We start from the raw sequence: 15608 nt of genomic DNA, 5'->3' as shown, positions 1-15608 counted from the left end.
ATGATTAAAAGCCAAAATCTGAAATGGGAGTGATATTAAAAAAAAAAAAAACAAACCCAACAACCCACAACAAACAGAAAAAAGCCTGACATTTATTTTCAAGGTTTTAATCTAAAGATGACTGAAAATGTATTGTGGCCAAAGGCATCTGATACTAGGTCAATGAGCTCTCTGCACTGTTTCCATTTTCTCCATTTCAGTGTCTGTCAGTAGCAACAAGAGCTTCACTGGAAAAAAAAATACTGTGAAATGTCAAGAAACATCTCAGAGCGGAGACTGTAATTTCTTTATTAATGCAGGCTGCTCACATGAGTAAATCTGTAAGGTATTCAGAAGCCAGAACAGCAGGAAAAAATACACATATATACTCTGAACAGTTCACAGTGAAAAAACCAATTAAAATTATTTCATAAATGCAAATGGATCTATACCTTATACTCTCAGAAGCAGTTATTACTGGTAAAACTCCAATTCGGTTATCAGCAGTAACAAAAAATATGCATTTGCTGCATATTTTCAATGCATGAGACACAGAAGTGTATTTTATAGCCCATCATATAACAAAAAACAGGTATCAGCCATGTAACTGAAAATGGAAGATAAACAGATTAAATAGAAATTATTTGGAATTTGTCTAGAAAAGTATTTCTCTTGCTTTTGCACAACTTTTGAGGTAATAATTTAAATATCATTAATAAAAAGCCATTATTTACCTAACAGTTATGAAATCATACTCTGAATGTAAAGCCTTTGAGACAAAATAATTCTGTCCTAGCATGGCAAATGCCTAGCGAACATCCAGAGCAACAGCAGAACACTTCACACCCAGCAAACTTTGGAATACTATCATTCTGCTTCAGTAAGAACCTAGAAGTAAAAAACTGAATATTTAACAAGCTATGCAGGATTTATTACCTTCGAGATGCTACTGTAATTTGCAAGATATAATCAGATTTTCAAGGAACAACGCTAAAATGTAATAAAGGATCCAGATCTGATTCCTTAGCAACTCCTTCCACTGAATCACAAAAAACAAGATAAATCCATTTTACCAAAAATGAAAAGATGGACTAGGCAGATAGGAAACCAATCAGTTAAGTACAGACATCAGAAACTAAAGTATGAGATGGCATACAAATCCAATGGTTGAAAGAGATAAACCTGTCAGATAACTTCAAAAGAATTAGAACCGACACTAAAACTAAAGCTTGAGCAGCAGCTAGTACCAATGCACAACAGGAAGACTGAAGGAGTTATGTTTCAAATGTGTCTCCTCTGTGAAAATCCCCTAGCTTTATTGATTTGTGTCACTACTACGTCACCATTTTTAAAATAGCATATTTCAGAAAATACCATGTTCCTATAAACTGGGATTTTGAGAACTGATATTATTTACATTGTCTGACAGTGCATTCTAAAAAATAACACTATTCCAGTGCTCCTGTGAAATATCACACATATCAAATTCGAAGGAGACCTTGTATAAGGTCTGATAAACAAATGCAGTACTTGCTGCAAACAAAAACAAGGGATGGCAGTATAGTTTCCTGTAGCTCAAAATAAGGTACTCCTGCCCTATCAAATAGTGGTCGTATTTTATGTGTCAGAAGCACTAAGCAAATAAGAAGTAACACACAAATTGCTAAAGAAACTATTTGTGAGCCTGTTGCACTTTGATTTCTTCTTGGGAGAGCATCAAAGTGAGACAGTTGCTGCTGCTAGTGGTTGCCCAAGAGGTGTTTTTGCATTGTCTGAAAACCATCAAAATGAACCATTCTCCAGCCACCCCTTTTCCCACTGAGCCTTCACAGACAGTAGTGCACACATCAGCCCATCTTCACTCCCTTTCACACATGGCATAAAACTATTTCTGTATGACATAAGACCAAAAATTAACACAGGAAGTTATCAACAATTTACACATGCAAAAAGGCCTTTCTTGTAGTATGCTTAACCATCACAAGGTATAGAATACAGTGGCTACCATATTTACTGTCTCACACTGTCATTGAATAGCGCCCTATAATGTTTAAGGTCAAAGATATAAAAGAATAAACATCTAAAATAGTTTATCTCAATACTGTCTGATGATCAAGGGAGTTAAAGGAAGGAGAATTTAAGAAAGGCCCACTAACAGTTATTCAGCAAAAGGTGAAAACCATCAATGTGTGCAAAAAAAGAGTGAAAAACTAGATATTTATGTTGATACATCTGATTATACATTCAGCATTTTCTACGTCCTTGTAAATACCAGTTTTGTCACAAGCAACGAGGTATTATAAGCTCAGCATTTCAGCATACCAGAGGGACTAATTAAGACCTAACTACGTAATCTGTGCAATTTGCCAGACCAAAACAGGTACCTCTATACTGGAGACCTTCTTCAGCTAACCTTCATTTAAGAGTTTCTCTGCACACCGCTTGTTGCAGTATGATCAGGTGTTGTAAAGCAGCATTGAACATCAGTATTAATTATCAAAGGTTTAAAAGGCCAAAACCTGCGATAGCACTACTGCATATACCAAAACACAAATGTGCCACAGAGTTAATGCACTCCTCCTCAACTATTTCAACTTATTACTGGAAAGAACAGCCTTCTGATTATTATAATATTTAATTCAGTCTGAAAGAAAAAAATCCACCAAGTTTTTTGTTTGGAGAGATTCCTCCCTGTACCAGAGATAAGCTTTAATTCAGTTCAACATCCTGTTTTCATTGCAACAAGTTTTCTTCCAGCATAATCATAACAGGTAAGGATTATGTTAAAACATATTCTCAGCTGACAGCCTAGTGTTTCTTTATTTGGAGAAAATCATGACATCACTTAAATTAACCTATCTAGCTAACATGCTGACTTTTTATATCAAAAGGGAGAATCACACTGTAAATAAAGCATTATAGAAACATGGATCAGCAGTGAACTGGCAAAGTTTAAGACTAATGCAAATATTTTTGGTATGAAAAATAGAGAAATGTTGTAGGTGTGAAGAGGAAACAGGGCAGGCTGACACCTTCCCACTTAGGGAAATACTGTAATTGCTGACAATGTAGAAAACGGACTAAAACCTTCCAGGCTACTACTTTTTAGAAAGTGAGGCAGGAAAAGAATACAGATGAAAATCAATTTCTTAAAAAGTTCAGTTTAAGGTGCTTAAACAGGTTTGTTTATACGTGTGTGTGTGCATGCACATAATATGCTTCTGCACATACATGCATGTGTGTGAGTTTGCATGTGTGTACAGAAAATGCCACTAATCACTTAAAATAGCTTGCAGAAAAATTAAAATACCTTCCATTCTCTCAGATACATACTTCAAAGAGAAATAAAAGCTGATCAAAAACACCATACAGAAGCTTGAGCTTACGTCTTTCCACTCTCCCTAACAAACTAAAAAAGCAAAAGGAAAAAACCCCAAAGTTTAAATGTGTGCAGCACATAGCACAAGAATACAGAACTTCTGTATCAGACAAAATTCAGGCTAACACAGTATACCAATAAATAATGGATCTGAAGCATCATTTTCAGTGAGAGGTATTAGATACATAGCACAGTCTTTTGCCTTAGGAGCTCAGGTGGAAACTGATTGGGCCTTTCCATTGTTTCCTCTCATGGATTTTGGCAGGAGAAAAACATCCATGGAAGGAGCCAGCCACGGGCCTGCCTTCAAGGTCACCCAGAGAGCTGTGGGCAGACACCTACATCACCACACTACAGTTCCCTGCTAAAATCCACAGTAAAGAATGGAGATGAAGGCTGAAGAGCAGCGAGGAAGGCTGACAACCTAAAATTACTCAGGTTAAAACACTGGGAAACACACTGGAGAGTACATGATCCCATGGCTGCAGCACAGAAGAGTGGGGAGGGAGTACAAGGCAGATCAATCAGTCTGAGAGAAAAATGCTCCTTCACACACATGCCCCACATAACTTTCTTTTGTGACAACTCTTCTAATCAGACTCCGTCATGCTGCATGATCACTAGGGCTTGTGTGTTAAAAGTCATCAAGAAGATAGCTACAAGGATGACCCTTCTGGTACCAGCCTACAGTGACAGCAGGTAACGTGAAAACACTAACCAAGAACACACCACCTCCCATCTATCTTCTATAGCCAAGTCAAATTTCTATGGACTATAGAGCTAACTGGGAATTAGCAACTGCAAAATGGACATATTATTCTCCTTCTGACCTGGAAAGTTCCTGGCAATTCCCTCACAGTCCCAATCAAAAGGAAGGAGGCACTTGCAAACAACTTCACAGCCTTTTAAAGTAACCAGTCTTATTTCTAAAACCTGCTAGCACCTCAAAGCCTGCAAGTCTTGAGTGATGCAGAAAAACGGGCAGGGCAGGAGGGAGGAAGGCACCGTGATCACTATCTGTGTTTTCTCCTTTCACTACCCCAGTCCTCATGTAGCTGGTGTTAGGTTTCCTTCTCTCCTTAAGTGCACAGAAGACCCACAATAGCAGGTAAAATAGGATTAGACTGGATTACAGTTACCCAAACCTGAACGACAAGAAAGCAGTCTGGATTACCCAAACTCAAACTACTTCATCTTATGCACGTCCTCTTCAGTCTACAAATTCTGCCTTACAAGGCTTGCCTAAATTTGCACTGATAGGGCTGAGGAGGCTGGTGCTGGTGCACCCTTCATCCAAGACCAGAGATCACTCTATGCAGTCCAGTGACTCCCACTGCCTGGTCCCCTGTGGCCTCTTCTGCGGTAGGTGAGTTCTTCATGGATCACTCTTTGGAGACGTTTAATGCTTCTCTGAAGCAGCAAAAATAGCCTTACAATGTACATGAGTTATGTTGAGCATATCTGTGAACAAATAAACTTTTAGATGATGTGACACCTACAAGGGAAGGGAGCTGACCATGTTATCTGGATAGAAATAAATGCTGTAATTAACCTTATAATTGGAATAGAACAGTCCAAGTGACTAAATTATATTCTGAAGTTTATCTCTGAGGATAAAAAAGAATGGTGGGTGCTAATAATTTAATTTTTAAAGTCACTTGCAAATCTTTGATCACCAATTTGATATCCCTTGACAAAATCATATCAAAATTTAATTAATTGTCTACATTAGGTGTAGCTAAATTAACTGCTTGGGTTTGATCAGGCAACTTCTGCTATGGGAGGTCTCCTCTGGAATTTATTTATCATTGGTCAATACAAGTATTATTCCCAAATTCCTCTACAACATTATCACTAGTGACTTGTATCAGAATCATTCTTGGATTCCCTTTAAAGAAGGAAGCTGCAATTGAGCTTATTACTATTTTATCTTTCAGAAAGCTGATTTTTTTTCTGAATAAAAAGTTCTTAACTATGGAAGTGAGACATTAGATTTTAGAGTAGCAAAGGAATAAAATTGTACTGTCCACATACTCTTCCAGCCTGCAAATCTGTTCTATTAACTGCATGAGAAAAACCTTACAGAATGAGTAGAGCTCTGAAACAAAACTGCATTACCAGTTGATAGACACTGCCTGGTCTCACAGAGCACTTCAGATTGAAGACGAGTATTTAAAAAAAACGTTTGTAGTCACCTACTGAAGGTGAGTATTAAAAAAAACCTCTGTAGTACAGAGACCACTGCAACATTTGGGAAGTATCCTCATTCCTGTTTTCACTGAGATTTCCTTTTTCTTTCTTTTTTTGTCCTACTTTCACTGAGATAGCTTGTTGTTAAATTGTCCACCAAAAAAAGGAAAACAGAGTTAAACAGGTGGCACAAACGGCACATAACTAGAGCTTAGCATCGATAACTGGCCTCCCAAGGATGCAGGAAAACAGTTTATACAAATCATCCAATTTTTTTCATCAAAACATGACCCAGAGCTTTTCTACAGAGGGGAAGGTGTGTTGCCTCCATTTTTACTGGAGCTGGGAAGCTCACTATTGCCTAATGAAACACAGCTCCAGATTCAGCAGAAATTGTTGGAAGTTTTTGGATTTCCAGGGCCACAGCCTTCACAGTGGCAATGTTGTTGGGGCTGTTGGATTTTTTTTTAAAGACAGTTATTTCTCATTTAGTTGTGGTAATATTCTGCCATACAACTTTGCAGACTCACTTCTGTAGAGTTTTAAATAGGATTTACAAAACACACTGTAGAATATCCTAATAAAGCCTTCAACTTCCAAAGTCACCATAGTGGCTCCTGCCATCCAACACACACATGACACTGTATCCCGTGGCCACCTCACAGCCTGTGTGAAGTCACAACACATGGTGTAGCAGCCTGGTCTTTGGCAACACAACTCTCCATACACCACTGTCTCAGGCAGCAAAAAGGCATGCATTATAAACCCACAGGGCTAGAGCCATGGACAGTAGAGTGCTCCCAAGCAGGACTAATTAAGTGTAAGTCTTACTGATTTTACTTGGGGAACAAAAAAATCTGTGGTAATTTTTGGTTTTGTTTTTCACACCAGTATTTGCATAACTGTTAAGATTACAGAACAGCACCAGCAGTTGCAAAACTCATTCTCATACAGCAATTTTATTAAGAAGTTGAATTGTGAACATTATCTTGACACGTATTAATATGTTCCTGCTGCATTCCCACTGCTGTGAAAATCCTTTCCATCACTATGCAATTTTTCATAGGTCCTAAATATTTCCTTTTTCAATTGAGTTTCACACATATGCTCCCTCACAAAATGATATTTATCTTTCACAGTGAACTACTAACTGGGAGAAGATGTGGGGGCTCAAAATTTTGTAAGATCAGGTTGGACTAGAAACAAGATATTTGTTTTACCAAATGATCTTAGCTTTAGTCCAATGGATAAGATACATGAAGAAACTATTAGACTGACAGATTTTATAAATTTCAGCAGCTTGTGTGAATTTAAATGTATTTGGCTAAAACAGTCAATACAGATCAAAATGCCTAAAAATTTTAGGTAGCACTGCTATAGAGTGCTGATTTCAGAAAATGTATAGAATATTTCTAAGAACCCTGCTTCTGAAAGGCTTTTCTTCTTAAAACAAAAACCCCACAAAACAAAAACAACACACCAGTAACTAAACAACAACAAACACCACACCACAACCACCCAGAAAAGATAACTAACACAAATACTATTTGCTATTTTTTCCAGGTATTTCTGAAGTCATATGTGTTTCTATCTTGATCTGGCTGGAGCTGAAAACCCCACTGTAAATCTGAAGCATATCTATCAATCTAAAAAGTAACTGACTGATCATTCTAAACGTAGGAGCAGATCAGGTTTCTTTTCTATTTTAACCAAAGTGAAATGCAATTCTCATCAGCAGTGAACAAACCAACCATATGTAAAAAAAATGAGGTAGCACACTAAAAGATGTGTTTATCATTAAGCATGTGTGTCTTTCCCTTGCAGTGCTAACTCTATTCAAAAATCAGAACTAACTTAAAAAATTGCCTCTTTTTTGTATGAACACACTTCAGTTTTCTCCTAACCCCCTTTGACTTTTGAACTCCTGTGTGTCTATAACACACACAGCAGTTACAAGGCTGCCATTTTACAGAGTGCAGTAACCTTGTTCCCTGCTGCAGCTCTCTGGCTATGCAACAGCGCAGCAGAGCTCTCTGTTATTCCCTGAATTTCCCTCTAGGTATCTGTTTTGCCAACCTTGCATTTCCTTGCAGCTCAGATCAGCAGCTAACTGCACCCGCATACATCTCTTGCCTCTCAAATGAGTTCTGTCCCTCCTCCCGTGGCAAAGCCTATTCAATCCCCTTTTTTTCAGACCAAGGACAGATGAAACAAGGTCAACTTCTCTTCCTTTCTAGATGTGGAAGATGGAGGTGAGGCATAACAAAGGTCCCAGGCTTGTTTATCTATCCTCCTATGCCTGCAATCATGCCTGAGGTAAGGATCAGATATTTAGAGGAAAATGTAGCAGAAATGAAGGTACTTATTTTTCATAAGAGAGAAAAAAGAGTAAGAACTCCATTTTCCCAAGTAGCTTAGATTGACTGTTCTCCCTCTAGTCAATGAACAAATGGGACATAATAGCTAAATCACAGGCACATTCACCCTCCATCTGTAGGGAAGGCTGAAATTCACAGGAAGCCTGGAGCATCTTGTATCATGGTAGTACTGCTGGCTTCTGCAAAGAAGCAACACTGGATAATTTGCCAAAAAGGTTAAGACTGATTTCCATGCATGACATTTTAGTGTGCTTAGCATTTTATTCAATCTCTGTGTTCATAGATTGAAAACAACTTGATATAAGCATACTTTTTTCTGGTGTGGTAGTATGTCTTCACTCAAAAAATCCGTTTGTGAAAAGACTGCAAAATACATCACGAAACGATTCCTCAGACAGCTGCACACGACCACATGTAGTAGCCATTTTACAGGTAAATAAAAAGATTGGAAAGAACAAGTTCTTCACAAGCACTTAAACTTGTTCTGCCAGTGACACTTCAGCACTCAGAAATGCCATAGTGCTGAAAGAGCAGTACTTCAGCCTTTATTACTGTTACTATGCACAGATGAATGTATGAAATGTTATTCTCCATTTTGGGATTAATGGATCTAGAGTATAGGAAGCTTTAGGCTTCAGTAATAGCCAGGCTCTGATGACCCGTGTTATGTAACACATAATAATGCTTTCAAATTTAAAAATGAGCTTTGCATGTCATAACTATGGAAATTTTTTACATTGCTATGATCATATAGATTTTTATGATATTAATTTGAATGACTTTTTAAAGCAATAGCCAGTACACTACGACCTGACTTTATATTCAGTTGTATATCACTGATGTATTCTGGAATAAGGATACATCTGACACTTCATTTTGGACTAGGGAGAGAAATGAAACTGTAGCAAGCAGAAATTTACAAGTTTGCCATTGCCACACTGTTATTTTTTAGTAAGTTCTCCAGTTGTATCAGCTTTCTGTGCTTTAAGGGAACCACCTGCTAGAAGGAGCTGACAAATCTCTGAACAAGCAGGAATAATTCTACTAGTGATCCCTGATAACTGAACTGTACCTATATAGCCAGCAAGGATGAATAGCCTAAAGCTGCTTCCAGAATTAATATGGTTCAATGCTCAATCTACTGGGCACAGATAATAGTGTGCATGAGACTAGACAAACAAAATTAGAAGTCAGATTTTTTTTAAGTGCTGCCTACAGCAATAACATCCACAGCTGTGCAAAAGCTAAGCACGTAATACTAAACAATCCATTTTTCTCTGTAATGCATTTTAACGTGAGGGACACACAGAAATCACAAGACAGCTTTACTTCCTTGAGAATACTTGTCTACAGCATTCAAACATACCAAGAGGCTCCATGGTATCTCAGTCCTAATGGAAGCAGACAGGCCTTATGAAAAGGTAGAAGGAAGGATGGTATGTGATACCTTTTGCTGCCAGGAATATTTTTTTTAATTATTATTTCTGGTATAAATGCAAAGTAGTTATTCAACACCCATAAAATTAAAAAATCATTTTTCCAGTAAAACAATTGCAAGTATACCTGGTTAGAAATTTTGACAGAACATTTTCCATGAATAAATAAAACCCATTTATTTTCCTATGTACTGATGGATTATAATGCTGCATTGATTTGACATGTATATATTACAAAACATATTGTATTTTTAATAATTAATATTATACATGTTTCATATTGTAGAAATGGCCCAAAGTAAAGAACATGGTAATTGAGACTGACAACTTAAATGAAAATTAAGCATTTTGGTTGGCTCATTTTTACTGTTGAATTTTAAAATACCAGCTTTACATTTCAATTCATAATAACAGAAAACAAAACCCACAAAAGAAAAGGCCAGCATTCCTCCCATGGTCAGTCTGATTGAATTTGTTTGGGGAAAAAAACAAACAAAACATACAACTGAATTTTTAAATAAGGGCTGGGAGGAAAGCATTACTGACAGTGGCCCCACCCCTGCTCTTCTAAAAACATGCGGGTGGGAAGGATGTCACTAGATAACTTCCTATGTACTAAATAATGATTTAATCTCCAAGCACCTTGAAATGTAGGATAGATGTCTTCAAGAAAATAATATGGCTAAAAATGGGATTTGTTTCATCTATGAGGAATTTTGACCCAGAAAACACCAAGATGAAAGATGGAAGAGAAAGTATACCAAGAGGAAAGATGGCAACAATTGTATACAATATGGTATCATTGGGTCCTGCCATTTTCTTCACATACTGCTGTAAATCACAGGAGAGTTCAAAAGGTATCTTGCCCTCCCTTGCCCCAGGTACACATCACAGTAGGATGCAGACCAAAAGAGACAGGTTAGTGCTAAAAAGAAGTAGGAGGAAGCTAACTGTCAACATTAAAATATACCTGCACCTAAGAAGTTTTGTTTCAAAACAGATACAACATGTAGTTATTTACATCAAATTCTGCAGTGGTCCGAGAACATAAAACAGGGGGAAAAAACAGATTCCTTTCCGGACTCCATCCCTCCCCCCATCTTCAAATAATGATACAGACTCTATGGCATCTCCCTGGTTCCATAAATCACTCCATCTAAAAAGCTGTGACTTTTTGCTTGTATTGTTCACATGTTAAAAAATATACTCCTCAGTAGGGGAAAAAAAAAAAAGCACGCCATATTCATTCTCAAGTATTACACAACAAAATAAGGCATTTTAGAAAACTTATGCAACCACAGCAATAAATGTATTCACACATTCCGCCTCTATGACCTGTTACACTAATAAACAGTGACTTTTGTGACAAATACAGAGCATACTCACCATTTAAAGTAAATTCACTCAAGTTCTAAAGAATTTCTACACACCCAATCACCACCATCTATACACAAGTACGAGTGAGAAAATTTTCCCTGTTGATCATAGCAGACAGCTACATTACTGTACAGTTTATATTAAACATCTGTTTTTTAAAGTAACATTGAGAAAAGGAAAAAGGAAGCCCTGTTTCACCTGGATAAAGTTAGAAAAGCTCTGTGCAATGACATAATTCTGACTTAGTAGCTAAGTTAGTTCAGGTTTAATCAGCCACAACTTGTATGTCAGGCTGCAGGGCTGAACCCACAAACTTCAGCACTGAACTGGATCATCTGCCAAACACTTTCATAAACATGTGATCTCAATATTCTTATAATTTGAAAGACTATTACCATTTGTAGTTTGCTTGGAACTTTTTTGCTTGATTGTTAGAGTTTGGAAGAGTCTGAAGGCAGGACTTGGTGTTATTTGTTGGGTGGTATTCTAAACAAATCTGGTTTTACAGCTCTAGCAACACTGAAGTTTCAGGAGTTTATGTATACGCTCACAGCACTGGGATTAATGGGTTTAATTTCTTGTCATGCATCTGTTGGGACAGTGGAAGGCTTGAGGGTTTGACATTAAAAGACTGACCTAATTAAAGCTGATTCACTCTTCCCAGGTATAGAGTAGCCAAGTTTTGAAGCACCACACCCCATCATATCATGAGGGTGGAAGCAGACTGGATCCTTGGAACATCTGCTGACAAGTTTATACCTGAAAAAATAATTCAGTTGACATAGGACAGCAAGTACTCAGATATCCTTGAGAAAATTCAAATTGAGAAGGATTAGTCAAACTCTGTTTAGATAAAATGTATATATATTTATGTACCAATATGAAAATTGCTTATAAACAAGCTTTCAGGTCTTCTTTCTATGCCTTGTTCCTTTTTTCCAGTCTTTCTACCCCCTCCCTGCTTCTGGGTTGCACTTATATTTTTCCTGGTTTATGTAACCATAAGCACTTTGCTTGAAAACACCGTATAGTATACTGCATTAATTATTTAGTTCAGTATTTGCCTCTTGCTACTTATACAGGAAAAGACAGTGCAAAATGAACATTTGTGCAAAATCTACAATGATAATTTAGGAGTTGTATTACTTTTTCTGCAATATATATTTTAATGGTTAAGAAACAGCAATAAAACTTTCTTCCAACATCAGCATATGGCACTTCATACATAAAAAAGAAATATTTTTATTTCCACAGAAATAACATATATATTTATATATATATGTGTGTGTGCACACTGGGTGATATACTGATTGCATTATAAATAAGACAAGATTATTAAAAGACAAATTTTTAAAAGTTAAAAGCTGAACTATTTGATCCTCCTTGAGTGTATTCCCAACGTATTTCATTCTGACCACACATTTCTTGACTTCGCAGTTGTCCTAGGTTCAGCTTCCTCTATAATCTGTCATAGCCCATACAGTTACCTGCTTGATAGTTTCCAAATAAGCTATATGTGGGTATGTCATTGGTTTATTAAATAAAGTTCGTATATTTTTATTATGTATGCTGCTGCTCACTTCTTCTTGTTATCAGATAATTACCAAACCCCCTTGCTTTCACTTCCATCTTAATTTCCTCTGAATTTCAGTTTTAGGATTGCAGGTACTAACACAATCTCTCACGACCATAGCTCACATAACAAATGTAAATTTTCTTTACACAAAACCCAGAACACTTCTTTACCCAGAATTTGGAAAATTCACAGAACGATTTCAATGGGCAACACAATTAAAAATACCCTTACCTTGAGATTTCTGTAAATGTACTCTATAAAAAAATCCAGAGGCAGAACTAAAGCATGTGACTTTACCCCAGTTTCTCCATCTATAAAATCAGGTAATTATATTTAACTACTTAGCTGAATACTCTTAAGACCTTATTATATATAAAATTTGTGAAGCTTTTAAAACTGTCAAGACATGACAGAACTAGAATCAGAATAGAGAGGCTCCATTATTCTCCCAGTTAGAATTAAACACCAGAAGTTCGGAGATTTATACATTATGAAGGCTCAAAGAGAATACCTTTTAGCTTTCTGTTAAGCTCAGTACCTTAAACTCGAAGAACCTTTTTACTTAAGGCTTGTTCCCACCCTTTAATCATTCTTCTGACTTTTCTTTGAACCTTCATCTATTCTCTTCTTTACTTATGGACACCAGAACTAAAGAAAACAATAAAGCCTTAGTCCTCTCAGTGCCAGACAGCGTACCATCTGCCTTCTCATTCCCAAGCCTTATACCTTATGTACCCAGAGATCATGTCAGCCCTCTGGCTGCAGATGTTTCACGCAGGATGGAGTCTCTTGCTCTAAAAAGAGCTCCTATGTCTTTGTCTCTCAGAGCACAATGTTACATTTGCTATATTAGAGCAACAATCTCACTTTGCCCAGTTTGACAAGCACAGTCACCCAGCAACTTGCTCTATTCGTTATTATTTTCTTAAGCTTTGAATCATCTATAACCTGTGATTATTTTTACCAGGGCACAGGTGAAAAAAAGTTCAAGTGTGGAGGACTTGCAACCCACTAGTATACAGATACTCAAGAACCTCAGATATAACTGTATTCATCTTCTTTTAGGTCTGATTCAGCTAACGTGTGTCCTTCTCACTGTGCAGCATTCTTGTTTCTTCATGAAAACGCTAAACAGTGCCAAAGGATTTGCCTCATGTAAGTCTAAATTTGTATTTTTACACCACTGCTGTGTCAACAGCTTGAAGTATAAGCACCTTGAAAACACGGCAATGGTAGCAGGGTAACAAGACTTATTTTTAACAAACACATGACGACAAGTATTAGTGACATCATGGGATTCTCCTTTGTCCTTTATTAACCAAGTCCTACACCAGTTATCATTCTACGTGGATCAGTACCTGGGCTATAACTACTTCAGCTACCCGGTCTACAATGATTTCTACTATCTTCCTGCAATGCCCAGGCTTTAGTAAATCTACAGTGAGAGTCCAGCATTAACTTCTTTGTCAGCTTTTGGGGGATCAAACTAACTTCAGCTTTAGGAAAAAAAAAAAAAAAAGCCACGCTGAGAATTGGATTTCCATCTACGTACCCAGTGTTCTGTGCTATATGCCTCTGAGAGGCAACAACAGTTTTACTTCCCATTATTCTACATTTTAAACAAGACATATCCTTCCTATACCCACCACCAAACTGCTCTCAAGTAGGAAAATAAATATATAACTAACAATATGTGCTTTTCCTTCTCACCCAAACAGTTTAGTCTATATAACCAAAGCTACTTTAACAGAAAGTCCTACTAGTGCATGAAATTAAAAATTGCAACACTGATATTCTTCTCACTGCAGGCTTGGTTCATTTCTTTTATATACATATGATCACAACACAGGCCAATAAAAATGTTAACTGGACAAACAGAAGGAGATGCTTTAGTTTGTTTGTAAAACTATAAAAAAACAAACAAAACAACAAACAACCCAGCAGTGTTTCTGATCATGGAATATGTATGTCAAAATACAGATAGAGAACTGTTTAAAATACATACAAGGAAATGCAAGAGAGGACTAGGCTGTTACCTCTCCATCTGAATTACTGAGAGTATCATAGGAAAAGGGGCAGAAAATTAATCTTTCCTTTTCTGTGATGTTCAGCTTATCTGAGAAATGAAAGTTCAGATGGATCAGCTTTGACATCCAAAGTAGCCAATCTTCTGTGCTGGCAAGCATCAACATTTTAAAAATCAGGGGAAAAAAAAGAAAGTAATCTCAAAACAAGTATTGATCAATCTTGTCAAGCTGATGCTGAGCCAATTATCTACTTGGTCTCAGAAATGTGTATGTCAAAATGCTCTGCTTCTGAGGGTTCTCTTGGATCTGTATTTTGCAGATCATTAGGAGTTTTGTTTTATTAGTGAGTGGATTTAGTTGCTGGGAACTGGGATGGAGGGTAAGAGAAGAGAGAAGGGGGAGATTTCATGCCTGTAAAAAGAGCAATTGAAGATCAGACTAAAGCTCATTTAAAGACTTCCAGTAAGAAACTGTGACCAAGACTTAAAACACACTAAAGAAGCAGCTTCATCTTGAACTTTGGGAGCAGCTGTGCTCTTATTCCCCTTCCCCCAACACAGGAAACAGACCTAGAAACAAAAATAAGACAGGAATGGTCCTGTGCAAGCTAATGTTGTTGGCTTCTTAAACATCCACTACTCTTGTGCCAAAAAAAATGAAACCTAGGAGGATTTAACACTTCAAAGGATAGTGGGAGACTGCTTTAAACAGAATTCTTTACCAGAAAGAGATAGACTTTCATTTTGTAAACAAGCTGGAAAAATGTTATCGTGAATGCATGTCAAGACAGATTTCATTTATATTTCTGTACTACTTATGCACAAATACACTACTGCATATTACACTTTTACCTGTTTTAGACTACAAGCAATGTTATTTCCCATATCAGGGGAAAAAGAAAATAAAAATGCAGCAGTTGAATCTTCTGATACCTTCCAAAATGTTCTATCACAATATAGAGTTTGAAAGCTTAACACTACAGACAAATGTTTGACAAAGAAGTTCTCTCCTTATTAAGCAATGATACGTAATTATATGTTCAAGGAGAATGTGAATAACATCTTGCCAAAGGAATGTACGGCCACATATGCTACTCACAGTATTCCCAACTACAAATTACAGTTATGCTTTCTCTTGTGCTATTAAGAACTTGGCCTTTGTTCAGAGTATTATATTTTCTGAACAAAGGTAGAGAGAAGGGAAGGAAAGCAAGTGGTAGGCTAAGTTCTCAGCCTAACTTTCAAAAAACAGCAAACTATCTAATTT

The 15608-nt window shown here is 37.0% G+C and overlaps 1 protein-coding gene across 2 annotated transcripts in view; it reads right to left on the bottom strand.

The window, feature by feature from the left end:
- The window catches only part of TBL1X (transducin beta like 1 X-linked), a 193107-nt gene that overhangs the window by 154628 nt on the left and 22871 nt on the right, over positions 1-15608 (bottom strand). Inside the window, exon 1 of one of the 2 annotated variants that reach the window (XM_031051035.2) lies at positions 11376-11394. The exons of the other annotated variant lie outside the window; for it this stretch is intronic. The gene's annotated coding sequence lies outside the window, so the exon portion shown is untranslated. Of the gene's footprint in view, positions 1-11375; positions 11395-15608 lie in introns of those variants that run through there. 2 annotated transcript variants of the gene reach the window in all.

Source organism: Melopsittacus undulatus, chromosome 2 (genome assembly GCF_012275295.1).
Source record: "Melopsittacus undulatus isolate bMelUnd1 chromosome 2, bMelUnd1.mat.Z, whole genome shotgun sequence".
Taxonomy (NCBI): domain Eukaryota; kingdom Metazoa; phylum Chordata; class Aves; order Psittaciformes; family Psittaculidae; genus Melopsittacus; species Melopsittacus undulatus.
Note: the sequence above shows the minus strand (reverse complement) of the source record. Positions and strands in the feature narration are given on the sequence as shown.